Source organism: Ranitomeya variabilis, chromosome 2 (genome assembly GCF_051348905.1).
Source record: "Ranitomeya variabilis isolate aRanVar5 chromosome 2, aRanVar5.hap1, whole genome shotgun sequence".
NCBI classification, from domain to species: Eukaryota; Metazoa; Chordata; class Amphibia; order Anura; family Dendrobatidae; genus Ranitomeya; species Ranitomeya variabilis.
Genome location: NC_135233.1, coordinates 628,839,339 through 628,853,941, shown reverse-complemented (window position 1 = coordinate 628,853,941; position 14,603 = coordinate 628,839,339). Strand labels below are relative to the sequence as shown.

Below are 14,603 nucleotides of genomic sequence, written 5' to 3'. Positions count from 1 at the left end.
GCACTACTACCACTAATATCCCAATCATCCCATCAGCCAGAGCCACCAGACTACTACCCCTAATATCCCACATCATCCCGTCAGAGCCACCAGATTACTACCCCTAATATCCCATATCATCCCCTCAGCCAGAGCCACCGGACTACTACCACTAATATCCCACATTATCCCGTCAGAGCCATCGCACTACTACCCCTAATATCCCACATCATCCCGTCAGCCAGAGCCACCGGACTACTACCCTTAATTAGGAGGAACCCAGGGCCAACCACACCAGCATATGATCTCACAAGGGGTCTGAGGATCTCATCTCGGTACCTAATGGCAGTCAGGCTACCTCTGGCGAGCACATGGAGGGCTGTGCGGCCTTCCAAATAAATGCCACCCCACACCATTACTGACCCACTGCCAAACCAGGCATGCTGAAGGATGTTTCAGGCGGCACATCGCTCTCCACGGTGTCTCCAGACTCTGACACATCGTCACGTCTGTCAAGTGTGCTCAGTGTGAACCTGCTTTCATCTGTGAAGAGCACAGGGCACCAGTGGCAAATTTGCCAGTCCTGGTGTTCTGTGGCAAATGCCAAGCGTCCTGCACGGTGTTGTGCTGTGAGCACAACCCCCATCTGTGGACGTTGGGCACTCAGACCATCCTCATGGAGTCAGTTTCTAACCTTTTGTGCAGACACATGCAAATTTGTAGACTGCTGGAGGTCATTTTGCAGGGCTCTGGCAGTGCTCCTGTTCCTCCTTGCACAAAGGCTGAGGTAGCCGTCCTGCTGTTGGGCTGTTGCCCTCCTACGGCCACTCCATGTCTCCTGGTGTACTGGACTGCCTGGTAGCGCCTCCAGCCTCTGGACACTACGCTGACAGACACAGCAAACCTTCTTGCCGCAGCTCGCATTGATGTGCCATTCTGGATGAGCTGCACTACCTGAGCCACTTGTGTGGGTTGTAGAGTCCGTTTCATGCTACCACGAGTGTGATAGCACAACCAACATCTAAAAGTGACCAAAACATCAGCCAGAAAGCATTGGTACTGAGATGTGATCTGTGATCCCCACCTGCAGACCCACTCCTTTATTGAGTGTGCCTTGATAATTGCCCAGAATTTCCATCTGTTGTCTATTCCATTTGCACAACAGCATGTGAAATTGATTGTCAAACAGTGTTGCTTCCTAAGTGGTGAGTTTGATTCCACAAAAGTTTGATTTTCTTGGAGTTATATTCTGTTGTTTAAGTGTTCCCTTTATTTTTTTGAGCAGTGTATATAGTCTGGTCATGGTGTGAGGGTATTTGACCCTTGTATGTGGTATTATTGTTAATTTCCTTAAGGAAGCAAAAAAATATACCTAAAGAGTATTGGATATTTTAACAAATGTTTAATAAGTTACAGTAGAGTAGGGCCCGGCCAAAAGAGTCTACCTTGCTGTGGTAACATAGTGACATGGTTAGTAACATGGTTATTAAGGTTGAAGGAAGACTTTAAGTCCATCTAGTTCAACCCATAGCCTAACCTAACATGCCCTAACATGTTGATCCAGAGGAAGGCAAAAAAAACCCATGTGGCAAAGAGTAGGCTCCACATTGGGGAAAAAAATTCCTTCCCGACTCCACATACGGCAATCAGACTAGTTCCCTGGATCAACACCCTATCAAGGAATCTATTGTATATACCCTGTAACATTATACTTTTCCAGAAAGGTATCCAGTCCACTCTTAAATTTAAGTAATGAATCACTCATTGTAACATCATACGGCAGAGAGTTCCATAGTCTCACTGCTCTTACAGTAAAGAATCCGCGTCTGTTATTATGCTTAAACCTTCTTTCCTCCAGACGTAGAGGATGCCCCCTTGTCGCTGTCTCAGGTCTATGATTAAAAAGATCATCAGAAAGGTCTTTGTACTGTCCCCTCATATATTTCTACATTAAAATAAGATCACCCCTTAGCCTTCATTTTTCCAAACTAAATAGCCCCAAGTGTAATAACCTATCTTGGTATTGCAGACCCCCCAGTCCTCTAATAACCTTGGTTGCTCTTCTCTGCACCCGCTCTAGTTCAGCTATGTCTTTCTTATACACCGGAGACCAGAACTGTACAGAGTATTCTAAGTGTGGTCGAACTAGTGAATTGTATAGAGGTAAAATTATGTTCTCCTCATGAGAATCTATGCCTCTTTTAATGCATCCCATTATTTTATTTGCCTTTGTAGCAGCTGCCTGACACTGCCCACTAAATGTGAGTTTGTCATCCACCCATACACCCAGGTATTTTTCATTGACGGTTTTGCCCAGAGTTTTAGAATTAAGCACATAGTTATACATCTTATTTCTTCTACCCAAATGCATGACCTTACATTTATCTCCATTAAAGCACATTTGCCATTTATCAGCTCAAGCTTCTAGTTTACATAAATCATCCTGTAATATAAAATTGTCTACCTCTGTATTGATTACCCTGCAGAGTTTAGTGTCATCTGCAAATATTGAAATTCTGCTCTCTATGCCCCCTACAAGGTTATTAATAAAAGTTAAAAAGAAGAGGGCCCAATAATGACCACTGTGGTACTCCACTGCTAACAGTGACCCAGTCCGAGTGTGCTCCATTAATAACCACCCTTTGTCCCTGAGCCAGCTCTTAACCCACTTACACATATTTTCCCTTATCCCCATTATTCTCATTTTATGTATCAACCTTTTGTGTGGCACCTCTGGCGTAGCACCCCATCACTCTCCTTCTTGGTCAAATAGCCCTTACACAGCCTGGAGGTGTGTTTGGGGTCATTGTCCTGTTGAAAAAGAAATGATGGTCCAACTAAATGCAAACCAGACGGAATAGCATGCCGCTGCAAGATGCTGTGGTAGCCATGCTGGTTCAGTATGCCTTCAATTTTGAATAAATCCCCAACGGTTTCACCAGCAAAGCACCCCCACACCATCACACCTCCTTTTCCATGCTTCACGGTGGGAACCAGGCATGTAGAGTCCAACCGTTCACCTTTTCTGCGTCACACAAAGACACGGTGGTTAGAACCAAAGATCTCAAATTTGTATTCATCAGACCAGAAGCACAGATTTCCACTGGTCTAATGTCCATTCCTTGTGTTCTTTAGCCCAAACAAGTCCTTAGCATTGGTTTACTAGCAGCTATTTTACCATGAAGGCCTGCTGCACAAAGTCTCCTCTTAACAGTTGTTGTAGAGATGTGTCTGCTACTAGAACTCTGTGTGGCATTGACCTGGTCTCTAATCTGAGCTGCTGTTAACCTGCGATTTCTGAGGCTGGTGACTCGGATAAACTTATCCGCAGAAGCAGAGGTGACTCTTGGTCTTCCTTTCCTGGGGTGGTCCTCATGTGAGCCAGTTTCTTTGTAGTGCTTGATGGTTTTTGAAACTGCACTTCAGGACACTTTCAAGGTTTTCCCAATTTTTCGGACTGACTGACCTTCATTTCTTAAAGTAATGATGGCCACTCGTTTTTCTTTACTTAGCTGCTTTTTTTTGCCATAATACAAATTCTAACAGTCTATTCAGCATGACTATCACCTGTGTATCCACCAGACTTCTGCTCAACACAACTGATGGTCCCAAACCCATTTATAAGGCAAGAAATCCCACTTATTAAACCTGACAGGGCACACCTGTAAAGTGAAAATAAAAAAAAGAATATAAGACATAATTTCAGTTGTTTCACACTTTTCTGTTAAGTATATCATTCCACATATGGTAATTCATAGTTTTGATGCCTTCAGTGTGAATGTACAATTTTCATAGTCATGAAAATACAGAAAAATCTTTAAATGAGAAGGTGTCTGTGCTGTATATATGTTTTAGTCTGTACTGTGTGTGTGTTTGTGTGTATATATATATTATACACACACACACACACACACAACTGTTCAAAAGATTAGGGTCACTTAGAAATTTCCTTGTTTTGAATGAAAAACAGTTTTTCCAATGAAGCTAACTTTAAATGATTCAGAAGTACAGTCTATACATTGTTAATCTGGTAAATGACTATGCTAGCTGCAAACGTCTGGTTTGTAATGCAATATCTACATAGGTGTATAGAGGCCCATTTCAAACAACCATCACTCCAGTGTTCTTATGGTACTTTGTGTTTGTTAACTGGGTAAGAAGGCTAATGGATGGTTAGAATACCCTTGAAAACCCTTGTGCAAGTATGTTGGCACAGCTAAAAATAGTTTGGCTGATTAGAGAAGCTATAAACCTGACCTTTCTTTGAGCTTGTTGACAATCTGGAGCATTACATTTGTTGGTTCCATTAAACTCTCAAATTGGCCAGTAAAAAAAAAAAAAAACTTTCATGTGAAACTCGACAGTCTATTCTTGTTCTTAGAAATTAAGTCTATTCCATACAATAAATTTCCAAGAAACTGAAGATTTCCTACAACGGTGTGTACTACTCCCTTCAGATGAGAGCACAAACAGGCTCTAACCAGAGTAGAAAGAGAAGTGGGAGGCCCCGCTGCACAACTGAGCAACAAGACAAGTACATTAGAGTTTTGTAGTTTGAAAAATCAATGCCTCACAGGTCCTCAACTGGCAGCTTCATTAAATAGTACGCGCAAAATGCCAGTTTCAATGTCTACAGTGAAGAGGCGACTCCTTGATGCTGACCTTCAGGGCAGAGTGGCAAAGAAAAAGCCATATCTGAGACTGGCTTTTAAAAGGAAAAGATTAATATGGGCAAAAGAACACAGACATTGGACAGAGGAAGATTGGAAAAAAGTGTTATGGACAGACAAATCCATGTTTGAGGTGTTTGGATCACACAGAAGAACATTTGTGAGATGCAGAACAACTGAAAAGATGCTGGAAGAGTGCCTGAAGTCATCTGTCAAGCATGGTGGAGGTAATGTGATTGCTTTGCTGCTGGTTAAGTCAAAGATTTGTTCAGGTAAAAGGGATATTGAATAAGGAAGGCTATCACTCCATTTTGCAACGCCATGCCATGCCCTGTGGACAGCTCTTGATTGGAGCCAATGTCATCCTACAACAGGACAATGACCCAAAGCACACCTCCAAATTATGCAAGACCTATTTAGGCAAGAAGCCGGCAGGTGGTATTCTATCTGTAATGGAGCGGCCAGTGTAGTCGCAGATCTCAACACGATTGAGCTGTTGTGGGAGCAGCTTGACCGTATGGTGCACAAAAAGTGCCCATCAAGCCAAACCAACTTGTGGGAGGGGCTTCTGGAAGCATGGGGTGAGATTTCTCTAAATTACGTCAGCAAATTAACTGCTAGAATGCCAAAGGTCTGCAATGCTGTAATTGCTGCACAGGGAGCATTATTTGACGAAACAAAGTTTGAAGGAGAAAATTATTATTTCAAATAAAAATATTTTTTTCAACTTTGTCAATGTTTGGACTAGATTTTAAATTTATTTGGCAACTCATTTGATTAATAAAAGTATGAGTTTTCATGGAAAATACAAAATTGTCTGGGTGATCCTAAACTTTTGATCTATAGTGTGTGTGTATTATATCTATAGTTATTTGGCAGGCAGATGTTAAGTTTGTTGTTTTGGCTTTCTGCCACTTAGCAATTTTGGTCCTGTTGGACAGACATTGGTCAGATGTATGTTCATGTAAATGCTTCCCAAACCTATTTGAACCACTGTAACATGGATGATGGAGAAAAGCCCTAGAAATGTGACATTTCTAAACCATGGGCAGAGTTATCAGAGCTTAGAGCTCAGCTCCATGTGCTTGTCCACACAGCGGAGGAGTGCAGGAGTTGGACTACATTGCAAATTTTTTATTTATGTAGACCTAAGGTCCGTGTGGAAAAATTGCCCATATGCAATTGGTCATTATGTAGTTTGTCACACACAGAAAGAGAATAATTTGACTTTAACCTTAGACCTCATTTATACATTAGGTAATGAAAACCCTTAACTGATATGCAATAGTATCAGAGAATCATCTGATTTAGCTTCAAATTTATTCTGCAGCAGAACGCCACCAAGCATACAGCCAATGTCACTAATCCTGGAAGTGATGAAAGCTTTGATATCAACATCATTGTGTCTGTGTGTGATTACATAGAGAGATAGAAGATTTGCACAATTCTACATCCACAGAAGATATGTAGTTTGTAGTGATGAGCGAGTATGCTCGTTACTCAAGTTCTCCGAGCATGCTCAGGTTGTCTCCGAGTATTTCAGCGTATTCAGAGATTTAGTTTGTCGACTCAGCTGCATGATTTGCTGCTACTAGACAGCTTGAATACATGTGGGGATTGCCTAACAAACAGGCAATCCCCACATGTATTCAAGCTGTCTAGCAGCTGCAAATTATGCAGCTGCTAGAGATTAAATAAATCTCCGAGCACGCCAAAATACTCGGAGACAACCCGAGCATGCTCTGGGAAACTCTATTAACGAGCATACTCGCTCATCACTAGTGGTTTGTTCTCCACGATGTTTGGAACAACATTGCTGCCGAGCTCTTTCAAAAACTCTATCCAAGTGTACCTAGAAGAATTGATGCTGTTTTGAAGACTAGGGATGGTCATACAAAATATTGATTTGATTTGATTTATATTTCTCCTTTGTTAAGTCACTTTGCATTTTCTTAATTGTTAAAATAACCCATTTCTCTTTTTGTAATCATTCGTAATTTGCAGCATTTTTTCCGGAAACCTTTGCACAATACTGTATACTGGTTTACTCAATGGCTTTGTTGTTGTTTATGGACAACAAATAATTTTTTTATGTCCTGTCTCTGTCCAACTAAGCAATGAATGTTAGCTTTCATAACAGATCACAAGCAGACAGTCAATTTTAATGACTCTTAATTATTAAACATTGTGCAGAATTTCTTGAAAGTATTGATTGTATAAGATTTTTTATCTGATTTTGAGACCTATCATCCTGCATAATTTTTGTGGCTCTTTAATTTCATATTGGTGTGGAATTACAGCATGTTAAAATAGATGAATGTTGAAATTTTCCCTTCATTTGCTAATTGTTGTGTAATTGAAAATTATCCATGAGCAGACACTGACCTGGCACAGTGATTGGCTGCTGGCCCTTAACAAAGTGCTAATATAATTGGCTAGCCCACACCGTAGCTATAATTGCTAATACTCTTCATGAAAGGCTAATTATTATATATTTTTTTGTGGTTGTAGACACTGCCATGATTTTTCATTGGACTTTTGCCAGGGCTGTGAATGCTCAATTTATACTACTGTTTACTTCTTTTCATTTGCAAAAATATTAAATTTAAATTAAAATTGGAAAAAATGCTATGTTATTCTAAATACATTTCCAAACGTACAGTAGTGTATAATTGTTATATCTGGTGTCTGTAAAAATTAAATTTATTATCTCCTGCAGATTAAATGTATATACTGTAGTTTAAAACTAGGTATACACTCGTAAATCAGGTATGTTCATTATAGAAAAAAAGTTAAAAAGAAATTTCGATGAAAGAATACCTACAAATACATACGATCACCGTTAGGTTCTCTAGCATCTCTTTGATAATTAAATTGTATTACATTGAATACCAGTATATATTTTTTTCTAGTTTTCCCATTTTACCGTTAAATAAGCACATTTAAATCCTTTAGACCAACTGTGTAAATATGGTCTACTAATTCAAACCTGGAAAATGCAAGTGAAAGAAAGGTTTTTGGCTTGGATCTTGCATAGCATTACTTCACTCAGGAAAGAGGATACTTTGGACTTGGTGGGCAACTTTTCAACTTTAAGTTGTTGGATTGTAGCCAAAGTAAGTAATTTACTCTTAGTTTGGCAGGTTATGTACACAGTTTATTTGCAAAAATGTCGTATATTAAGTTCAGGCAAGAGTTTTCTAAACTTACTTTTTTTTTTTCAATAAGACAAAAAAATCTGATATTTTTTTTCTAATAAATATTAATCCTGCAGGCTTATTATTTGGTTTTATCCATAATGCTCTTGTTTATGTTTTAAAAGACTCGGGGTAAGGGGAAAAATCAGAGTAGGACCCAAACCAGATAACCCTGAATCAGAGGCGTAGCTAGAGTTTTAGTTCTGGGGGGCAAAGCTTGAGTGGGCCCCTAACCAGGTAACCTTGATTACAACTGGGTGAAGCGCCCTAATAGTGGAGGAGGACCTCAGCAGATGACCGCGCTGTTGCTGAAAATAATCTCTATATAAAGACCAATATTGATAATATATTACCGCCATATGGTCAGTGGTAGATACCAGTCCTACAGATCATATGAGATCACTGCACAGTTATAGATGGTCACTTACCGCTGATGTTCTTTCTGATGGAATCGTTAATTTTTCCCGTCTTTTCCATCTGGCCCAGACCGACATGACAACTTCTTACAGCCGTGACTTGTCTGCAGAGAATACAACAAAGACACGTTTCACTTCTTATATTCCAGCCCCATCACCATCTATTCCCAACTTGCAGAAACTCCTCATCCTGCTGATACCCCAAATACTGAGTCACTGCTGCCGTATGTGCCCCTATTACTGCACCTGCTGTGTGGTTCTCTGTGCCCTCTAAATTCTAAAGCAACCCTCTATAATATAGTAATGCCGAGTGCAAGTGCCTTAGAAAAGAATGCCCATATTTTGCCCCCTAGAAAGTAATATTGCCCTGTGTGCCACTTTGATAGTCACAGTAACCGGAGTTCCCATATAACAATAAGTGCCCACTTTACATTTAATAATGTCCCGAGTCTCCCCCCTGCACAGCTCCCCTATACACAGTATGATGCTCTCTTATTCACAGTATAATGCCCCATCACTGTATAGTATCACTCACAGTATACTGACCCCTTAGTAGCCTCCAAACTGTTTGATGGCTCCAACACTGTATGATTGCCCCCTCACTGTAATCTCCACACTGTATGATGCCCCTCTAGATAGCCTCCATATAGTATAATGCACCAGATAGTCCTCAATATAGTATAATGCACTCCCCATAGGCCTACTCTATATTGTATAATGCACGCCCCATAGGCAGACTCTATAGCACAAGGCAGCACCCATAGGCAGACTCTGTAGTATAAGGCAGCGCCCCATAGGCAGACCATGTAGTATAAGGCAGCACCCCATAGGCAGACCCTGTAGTATAAGGCAGCACCCCCATAGGCAGACCCTGTAGTATAAGGCAGCACCCCCATAGGCAGACCCAGTAATATAAGGCAGCACCCCATAGGCAGATCCTGTAGTACAAGACAGCACCCCCATAGGCAGACCCTGTGGTATAAGGCAGCATCCCATAGGCAGACCCTGTAGTTTACGGCAGCACCCCATAGGCGGACCCAGTAGTATAAGGCAGCACCTCATAGGCAGACCCCGTAGTATAAGCCAGCACCCCCATAAGCAGACCCTGTAGTATAAGCCAACATCCCCATAGGGAGACCCTGTAGTATAAGGCAGCACCCCTATAGGCAGACCCTGTAGTATAAGGCAGCCCCCATAGGCAGACCCTGTAGTATAAAGCAGCACCCCCATAGGCAGACCCTGTAGTATAAAGCAGCATCCCACAGGCAGACCCTGTAGTATAAAGCAGCACCTCTTTAGGCAGACCCTGTAGTATAAGGCAGTACCCCATAGGCAGACCCTGTAGTATAAGGCCCCATAAAAAAATAAATACTTGCCTCTCTTCTTCCTGGTTCCTCCGCTGCTCTGAGCGCCTGCTCATCTCCTGACAGTGGGCGCCGGGTAGTGACGTCATTGCGCCGGCTGTCCGTGTCGGCGTCGATGATGTCAGACGCTGACAGGGGGATGATGGGGGAGGAGCGTAGTGCAGCGCTCCTTCCCTCAACAATGCGGTCAGCTGTATCTGCTAAATGCCAGTACAGCTGACCTTGCGATGACCTTGCGATGACAGGTGGGGGCACACTGCTGGCAGCGGGGCCCCCCGCCTGCTCAGGGGCCCCATAGCGGCCGACGGCAGAGCAGGGAGGTCGATTTTCCTTGCTCTGCTGCAGAGTGCAGCTGCGCGCGCCGATACAGTTACAGTAGGGTAACTCCGGGTGGGCCCCCTTAGAGTGCAGGGCCCTGGGCAACCACCCCCTCTGCCCCCTGGTAACTACCCTACTGCCCTGAATACAACTATGGTGGTGGATCCCAATAATGAGTATAGGGGAACCTCAGCAGATTGTTATTTACTGAAAATAAATCTCTGAGCAAGTCCCACACGGATATTACTGCCATATTACTGCCATACGGTGATCATATAGTGGTAGATACCAGTTCTGCAGAATACATAAGAGACCAGTTCTGCAGAATACATAAGAGATAACAGCACAGTTATAGATGGTGATTCAGAGGTGACGTTGTTTCTGATGGAGTCGTTCACTTTTCCTGTCACTTCAATCTGACCCAGACCGACATGACAACTTCTTCCAGCCACGACTCGTCAACTGAGATTACAACAAAAGACACATTTGACTTCTCACATTACCAGTACCATCCCCATGTATCCCCAACTTGCACAAAGCCCTCATCCTGTTGAAACCCTAAAGCTGAACCACTGCTGCTGTAGGTGTCCTTATCACTGCATCTTCCGTGTGGCACAAAAGCAGGGATCTTCTTACCGCCCCACATGATAATGCTCACCACTCTGCTGCTTACAAAGTAAAATGCCTCCTTTGCGCCCTCTAGATGGTAAAATTGACCCCTAGAAAATGTTAATTACCTGTGCAAATTCCCTATAAAAGTTCTACGTTTTAGCTCTAGAAAATAATAATGCCCCCACATGCACTTTTGTTGGTTACAATACTTAGTGTCCCAAGAACAATATGTCATGATTCCTCTGCTCACAGTGTCTCGGACTCGATGATGGACAGCTCTGTCATTCTATCCTGTGCTGGGGTGTGCTGAACTGTCGGTCCTTTGATTGACAGCTTGGTTGACCTATCTAATTGGGAGGTGCAGAGATTTCCACAGGTGTCCCTGTTCTTGGTAATTGCACTGCAATTTATGTGAGCTGTCTGACCCAGAACACTGCCAGTCAAAAGCTTGTTCTTTGCTTGTTCTCTCTGGTGTGTTCCCCTGATCCTTGTGTTGTAAGTTCTGATCTGCTGCTGACCTTTGGACCATGTTCAGACTACTTGTTTATTGCCCCTTTGCATCTGATATACTTCTGCTGACCTTTGGACTGTGTTCTGACTACCCGTTTGTTATTGCCCCTTTGCTTATCCTCTACTTTTCTGGTATTCTGACCCTGACATGTGACCTGACTTACGACTTTGTATTTTCCCTTGGTTTACTATGTGCTCTTTTGGTAATGACCGCGGAGTGTCTGACTTCGCTGATTCACGGCCTGGCTATGAGTTGTGACTAGCGTCACACAATAATGTTTAAGTGTCCACTTAACATTTAAATAATGTCCCCTGAGTTCCTCCAAATACAGGTCCCCTATACACAGTATGATACAGTATGATGGGCCCACAGCTTCCCTATACATGTATGATTTACTCACAGCTCCCCCAAAACACAGTATGACACCCACAGTAGCCCAAAGCTATATAATGGTAATAATTGACATTGGAATCCATTCCTGGACTGAGAATGTTATACTTAAGAAAATTGCCAAATATTTTGGCCTTTTACCCAGTCTCTTGGTAAGAAAACAAAACAATGGCTTTGTCCTGTTAACACTTGGTTGTTCTCAGGATAGTTTACCATGTGGTGTTTGATCCTTTAGCATAATCAGTAGTCTCCAATCCGAAGCAAGAACTCCAGGTAAACCACTGAAATGCATAAAAAAGCTCCTAAATTGGTACATCATTTAGTCACTTGTTGGTGATTTTTTTCAATAACACTAAAGTGATCTAGAGAATGATTCCCTCCATGTGCACTTAAGGTGTTTTTATTTTTCTGACAAACACTATAAATAAATCTCTCAACTTTCAGCCTGGTAGTTTACTTGCCAGTGGAGCCATTTCATCCTGTACCCGAACAGTCTGGTTATACCCACTAGGGAGTAGCTAATCCTTTTGTATTATTGCTGCTGCTGTTTTTATTATTATTGTTGCTATTACTGCTCTCTTTCATTATTTCTCAGCCTTACCTCATGAAATGTTTCATTAACTAGCTGTATGGTTACTCTTGTGAAGACACAGATGCTGTATTGTGCAGTATCTTACGCCAGAACAGAGCAATGGTGACACTGCCTTGAAACCATTTTTCTCAAAGGGGTTGTCCGGTCTAAAATGAAAAGTTGGCTGTCACTCTGTCTGTGTTCAGGCTTTTGAATTCCCCCAGAGCATGAACTGTGGGCTGCGAAGATTCGCCCATTATAGTACAAGGTTAAATTTGCCCAAAAGTTTGGGGGTAAAATAGAGTTTAGCCACAGAAAGAGCATGTCAGTCAGTAGGTATATATCACATCGATTAACAGTTATATATGTAAGGAAAAATCATTTTTTATTTTAACACACTATGAGCTGCGAGGATTCGCCTGTTTCTGAGCTAGGACCAGCAGGCACTTATGTGTTTTGCATACTCCTGACCAGAGCTCATCTGGTGGGCATGGCCTTGCTCCATACACAGTGGGGAGCGTGGCCGCACCCGCTAGACTGGCTCTGACTAGGAGTATGCATAACTCATACGTGCCTGCTGGTCCTAGCTCAGAAACAGGCGAATCCTCGCAGCTCACAGGGTGTTAAAATAAAAAATGATTTTTCCTTACATACATAACTGTTAATCGATGTGATATATACCTACTGACTGACATGCTCTTTCTGTGGCTAAACTCTATTTTATCCCCAAACTTTTGGGCAAATTTAACCTTGTACTATATTTTATTGTAGTGTCAGTCTTTTTCCTATGCAACTTATTCATAGAGCTTCACTTTTTACTCCACATTTTGGATACAAGTGACAACTGAGTTCAATACAGACTACCTCTCATTTATGAAAAGGACACACGTTAAAAACCATAAGAATAAGAAGACATTAAATGTAAAAAAGCAACCTATAATTTTGGTATAAAATGTATTTTGCTAATATATATTAGCAAAAAACTATAGTTATTAATTTATACACAACGGTAAATTTAAGAATTAACTTGTATTTAATTTGAAATGTGAAAATTATAAATGCTAAGCAAAAAAAAGTACAATTTGTGCTATAAAAACTTTTACAAAAATTAGTAATTTTATAAGTTTCACTGACATAACCCCCAAACATTGCCAAAAAAGCCTTGTATAGCCACGTAATAGAGAAAAAATTAGTGGCTGCTGATATGATGAGTGATGAGTGAATTTACTCGTTACTCGAGATTTCTCGAGCATGCTCGGGTGTCCTCTGAGTATTTTTTAGTGCTCGGAGATTTAGTTTTTATTGCCGCAGCTGAATGATTTACATCTGTTAGCAGCATAAGTACATGTGGGGGTTGCCTGGTTGCTAGGGAATCCCCACATGTACTTATGCTGGCTAACAGATGTAAATCATTCAGCTGCGGCAATAAAAACTAAATCTACGAGCACTAAAAAATACTCGGAGGACACCCGAGCGTGCTCAAGAAATCTCAAGTAATGAGTATATTCGCTCATCACTAGTAAAGACCTCAAAATATTTGGCTTGATATACCTTACCGACATCTCGCATTGAAGTCAGAGCTCTGGAGTTGAGCCTGTTCCAAAACTGTCAGATGATGGCGCTGTCATCTGCCTGTAATAGTGGAGAGTGGCGCTAGGCTCTGCCCATTACTGTTAAATGCCAATGTCAGTCTGTAATGGGCAGTCCAAGGGGTGCAACATTCCACATGCACATTGGCCTACATACAACACGATTGTGGGTGACAATGGGTTGCCCTTGTAGCCAGGGGCTTGCTGAAGATTGTCTCCCTTGACCGTGTTTCTTTGAAACCTAGCCTATGGCTGGATCTACTTCAAACAGATTGCAGAATGTGTGAACTGTGGCATCTGAATTGAGATCAGTGTGCGGCCCATACATCTTAACAGTACATTTAAATATAAGCAAAACATGAATCTCTCTGGAATAAGACATCAGTTCACAGATATCAAGATATTTTATTCAGCTTCGTATAACTTAAATGTGCATATAGATGGCTTAGGAGGTTTGATCTTTGTGACAAACTTCGTTTAATCCCTTTCTGACAGATGTCGTAATAATACGTCCTTGTGCCCTGGGCCTTTTTGACCAGGGACGTATTATTGCATGATGATCGTGCGTGTACACGGGTTGTGTGCGGGCCATCGCTGTCGGGTGAGACCCGGCACTAAGTGTCATGCACCGCTCACAGCACTTTAACCCCCTAAATGCTGCAATTGAATGCAGCATTCCAGGAGCCAGCAGAGGGACGACAGCCCTTTTGCCTTTGGATCAGAGACCCCGCGGCGTGACGCACGGTCCCAATCGTTACCATAGTGACCTGATGTCGTCATGATGACATCCGAGTCACCAGAGCTAGGAAAGTTGCTGATCATGTGCAGTGCATGATAATCAACTTTCCCTGACGCTGCTGAGCTCACAGTTTGTACAGAACAGGGATGCTGATGCATCACTATGCTGTAGAAGCGATCAGTCTGCAAAAAATTATAGTCCCATAGTGGGACAAAGTAAAAAAAATATATATATATATATATTTTTT

The 14,603-nt window shown here is 41.9% G+C and overlaps 1 protein-coding gene across 14 annotated transcripts in view; it reads left to right on the top strand.

Annotated features, from left to right (window-relative positions):
- Positions 1 to 14,603, top strand: part of ARID1B (AT-rich interaction domain 1B) — a 1,358,614-nt gene that overhangs the window by 57,032 nt on the left and 1,286,979 nt on the right. The window lies entirely within an intron of this gene.